Here is a 5,434-nt window from a genome sequence, read left to right on the forward strand (position 1 = left end):
GTATGAGGGAGGGTAGCACTGTGGCAGCCGTAAACAGTCTGAACTACCATGGAATATATGCATAGTAGAAAAAATACAGGCATTCTCTGCCTTTCACACATGCTGAAAAAATGCACAATACTACAAAAATAAAGCAGAAACTATCAAGAAGCACTTTTACACTGTCTGTATTTTAGACAAAAAGCTTTTTTTTCTCCCTAACTTTTACTAGTTATCTTACAACATTGCAGCTACAACAAAAGGTACAATATGTTACAATACACCATTTTTCAGTCTGTGGTATCTCTCTCCTCATTGAGGTGGTTATATGGCTTGTAAGGGCTCTAGGAAAAGAGCCAGGAAACGCAAACCTGTTACCAACAGACTAGCACTTGCCCTGTACATCGCTGTGTGCAGCCTGGAGAATGCTTACTGGTCCATAAATAAGAAGAAGAAGAAAAAAAACACTATAAAATATTTAGGGGTAGTTCAGTGTTCTTGCAAAGAGGAATAAGCTCAGTTCTTAAGGTGGTAGAGATGTTGCAGGTGCTGAGTCATCAGCAGTAAGTTGCTTTCTCTGCAGGCTCAGCAAGCAGCTGGATTCAGTTCAGGTTGTACCCTCTAAAATAAAATCAGTGTGAATGTGTTTGTTTACAGTTTATTTTCACTTGGATTTAGTAAGTATCATAAAAATAATTTTCTGTGGTTATTTTTACGCACTAGACCTCCTTACCTGACACAAACACTTCTCTTTTTTTTTGACCAACGCTGTAGAGCTATCTGTGAGAAGCAAACTAAATGCATGTTACAGATCTGATATTAAGACATTTACCTTTCCCTTTAGGGAGGGTGCACCTACTCCAGGCAAACAGCTACAGGCCAGTTTTTTCATCTATTAGGTGGGAATGGGAATATCCAAAAAGGTCTTATCCTCTTGACTGACTGTTGCCTTTCATCTCACCCAGACCTTTCTGACCACTTCTATGTCTGACAAAGCACAGGTTTCTCCTGATAAAAAAAAAATCCCTGTATATGAATTCTTCACTATGTTTTCCATGGGCCTTGAAATGGAAGTCTAAGCCTTGAAACTTCTTTTTCAGATACCAGCAAAGTAAAAGCTCTCTGCAAGGAGGTGCTGATTATTCAGAGCTTGTGGAAAAGGAAAAGTAGATGTAGGTAAATATAAATCTTTTATAAAACAAAAAGGAAAGAAAACAAGAAAAGAATTTCTAATAGTCTGATATCACTCTCCTGGTGTTGGTAAATGATTTAGCTATGTGTAACATTACTACTGGAAAGTTTGAGAGAGATTTTCCCTTGAAACTATTAAAACTAAGGACATTTGCTTTTTGTATATGATGTAGGGAGTTATCTTAATTTCAAATGCATATAACAACTTTACTATCTCATAATTTATGCAGAGCATTACAAAAGTTGGTGAGTGCACTTAAGATTATGCCCCAAATACTACTAAAAAGTTTATTTTTGGCTCAGCTGCATTCAGATTCTTTGTTAGATAGAAAATAGAATTACTTTTAAATGTTATTGATTTATGTAATAAAGCAGAATCTTTCTGATTATTTGAAGATAATATACAAAGACAATTGTTCAGGTCCAAGAAACCTGTTTGGTAAAACAACTATGTAGAGAAAAAACACATTCTGATCTCCTTTCACAATCAAAAACACATTTGAGATTATTTGGGCTGAACTGAAGCAGCAGGTGGTGAAGGGCAGGACAGCTGGAACAGACTGATAATAAATGTTTCCAGATTTTAAGATGAGAGGCCATTTTGGCTTTAAGCATAAAAAAATATTGACTTTATGCTCAGAGAAGGAAAAAGGCATAGGAAGATTATTGCATGCTACTGAGATAAAATACAAATCTAGCTTCATGGCTTAGGCTGGTTAATAAAAGGGAGTGAGGTACAGTGACTGCTTTAGCCCAAATTAAAGTAACCCATGGACTTTTAATATTGTTAAGACACTGCTCATGGGAGGCTTGTGGTTTGTTTTCCAAAATCCTTTTTCAAGCAAAGCTGGTTCCTTTAATTGAAGCATTAATGACCCAACAAACCACCATGTCCTTCCAGATGCGTGTTCTGTATAAGCTGCTTGTAGGCTAATTATGGTGTTACCAGAACAGCTGAGATACAAAAAGAGAAACTAAAACTGTCTTCATCATTTAGAAAAAGTGCCATTAATGTAAGTTATACCTTTTGAAGAGACTAATTTGAGCAGCTTTTGGACTTAAAACAAACCCAGGTGAGAAAAAAAAAAAAAAAACAGGGCAAGTTCAAAGCAATCAAGAAAGGGCTGAAAAACATCTGAGAGAGGTACGAAGCTTTGTAGTGTTAGAATATCAACCTTTGAAGTATTTAAATAGCATTTATTTTAAAAAGACTCCTTTCTAGTAGGTTTTCTGTGGCTAGGGCGTGGCTGGTATTTATTTGGAAAAATAAACTAATCTGAATGTTAGCACAGTGCAAGTTGTGCTTGCACAAAGCACAACTAAATCACTGAAGCCTTGGACAGTTTTCGAGACCACACCTGGAACAGCTTTCATTATTTGTCCTGTAGTTTCCATACAGTAGACTCTTCTTTTTTTTTCTTTTTTCCCTCTGTTCAGGTGGGTACCATTCCCATTGGTGGCCACCAGTTCAGCTGTGTATCTCCATCCATGCAGAAAGATGCGTGGAAGTTGCATGGAAGAGCAGAAAGCTTTCAAGGTCAGAATTCAAGTGCATATCGAGTTTCCAATAAAAGAATCAACCGCGCTGAGATTTGTACACAAGGAAGTTGATGCAAAGTGGCTGTTAAAAAGGTAGAAAAGGTCATTATTCCAAGGGCCCTGCTTTTTGTGCACACAGTTATTGTTGTCATTTCTGTACAAAATACACCAACTTTAATATGATCATGCAGGAGCTGCATTGAAATGGATTCTTTAATAGTTCTAAGATTATCTGCTCATTAGGGCCATGTTGTGACCCAAGGGTTGGAGTACCTGCTTTCAGGATAACTAGATATTCCAGTAATGGAATAGAAGTGATAAATTGTAACCAATGTGATTTCTGATTTATTCAAGATAAAGGGAAGGAAGTCTGGAGGGAGCATTTTTTAGAGTGACTATGCAACAAAACCAGCTTGGTATCCTAAGCTCACTGAACTTCAGTCTGTCAGTGAGATCAAGTGCCATCTACTCTGCAAAAAGTTCCAGTAGCATTTTAAATTGTGCAACATTTCAGTAACATCTTAATATTATCCTATAACGTAGTAGCATTGCAATATTCAGCATTTAGTATGCACTTTGCATTGTTACAATAGAAGAACTAGGAGCTCTCCCACTTAACAAGCTGCAACCTCTGTCCCAAGCACCTGTATTGCTTAGAAAAAAAATAAAAAAAACACTTAACCTCAAGGACTTGAATATTTAGTAAGATGAAAAATCTTACCTCACAAGATCTGCTTGCTGCCAAGTGAAGTATTTAATACTCAGAACAATCAGTAACAACTTTTTATTGTGTTATGATGTAGTAAATATAATTTAGGTAGTATTCAAATGCATGTAAATTCTCTCTCAAATTATTTTAATTTAGATGAATGTAAACATAAGTCATAAAAAAGTTCAATTCATTTAGTTGTCATCTGGGTTAAAAGACATTCAGCTGAGAAACTTTCCTAGGGAACATTGCTGCTCATGTGAGAAACAAGAGCAAAAGATGTCCTAAGCTTCTGAGACTTCTCCCATCGAGTTTTCACCTGAAGTTGAGCTTTACTCTCTAGCTTCTCTAGGGAGACAGGGCGGAATGATTTCCACTCAAAATTCAGCACTGTTGGTATTCCTGGTGCATAGAAGAGGTTGACCAGCAGATGTCACCAAATCCAAAATCATCACAGTCAAACCTTCAGAAATAAATGAAAAGGTCACTTTGAACTTTTCAAAGCATGACAGACCAGAGGCCATGAATATTCTCACTGCTTACTTGCACTGATGTAAAAATTGTTAAGTTCTCATCTAGACAACAGTGCACACATTTCTGACACGCTCAGACACACACAAAAAAAAGTGCACAGCACCCTCATTGTCACTGAAGACTAGCTTTTCTGGTCAACAGATCACCTTTCAAGATCTATTAATTGACAAACCCTTTTTGAAACCCCTATTTTCAAAACAACATTTTTCCCCTAAAAGAGCAAATTTCCCACAAATATCACTGATATCAGCTGACCTTTTGAATAAGTTCAGCTAGAAAAGAAACTGAAAGAAAACAGGCAGCCCTTACCCCACACTCACACAACACCTCTACCTTTTTTTTAAAATTGGTACCAATTATTTTGATTTGCATCTTCCCAAAATGCCTTTTTTTTTTTTTTTGATATGGCAAATAACGTTTTTACACTTTGCTTAAGCTATTTTAAAGATGAGGAGCTTGCAATAGGTTGTATGTGTAAAAGAGTGAGCGCTGATGAAGGAGAGGCCCATTGGAGACGGACTAGGCCTTCCTTCCCTCCACGGTCAGGAGCTGAGCTCCACCTGATTTTGCATACAACAGGCTACAACAGTTTGTAGGAACAAGCGCGACTGCAGAATGGTTGGGAACCTTCCTGCCTCCCCGCAGGGGTAAGTGACTTAACTACCTACCCTCCTGCTGTGGGTTCTGGAAATCTTGGGGAAAGCAACTAAGCTTCCTCCGAGGGAAGGGGCTGCCGGGTGCTGGGGACTGGAAAGGTCCTTTTTTCTTCTTGCAGAAGTCTGGAGACTGGGCTTCCTTGCTCAAAACATACAACCCTCTTCCTCCGAGATGCTCTCTTATTATGGTCATACTTGGATTTAGTGTTTGTAGATAAATAAGCCTCAACTCTACATCCAAGGCACATTGAAGTGAACGGAAAATGGGCAATTTCTACACCCATAGTTGTCCAGTAACTGGTACGTCCAATTTCTGGAAGTGTTACCAGCTTGTTAACAAGGTTGACAGTCACAGACAGAAGAATCAAGCACTGCTTGACACAACTACACATAAAAGCACTAACACCCACACTCAGGAACTGCACAAGTTAGATGAACTGGGATTGAAAGTTTATCAGTTTCAGAAATACATATGTATTTATAAAAAAAAGGAAATTAACACAACAATCTACATATTCACAAATTTTGTATTACAAAGGTAAAGAGTGTTATGTTTTGAATGTTGGAATTGGATTACATACATATTTTTACTGTTTAAAAATCTTAAGAGTATATTGCTGCAAAACAAACAAAAAAGCTATTACAATCCTGTATCTGAATAGGACCCCAAAGATAGTATATTTTCATTATGATTGTCCTGACACAATGAAGTCAGTTATTTTCAGAAAGAGCAGAATTTCCTCTGCAAACAGTAAATATAAATACTGTGTGAGGCCAGAACTTGCTCCACATAATAACTGTCTCATTGGCTGAACCCTGACACAGA

The sequence above is a fragment of the Tinamus guttatus genome, unplaced genomic scaffold, assembly GCF_059628265.1.
Source record: "Tinamus guttatus ecotype Peru unplaced genomic scaffold, ASM5962826v1 Tinamus_guttatus_pri_ptg000052l, whole genome shotgun sequence".
In the NCBI taxonomy this organism is placed as follows: domain Eukaryota; kingdom Metazoa; phylum Chordata; class Aves; order Tinamiformes; family Tinamidae; genus Tinamus; species Tinamus guttatus.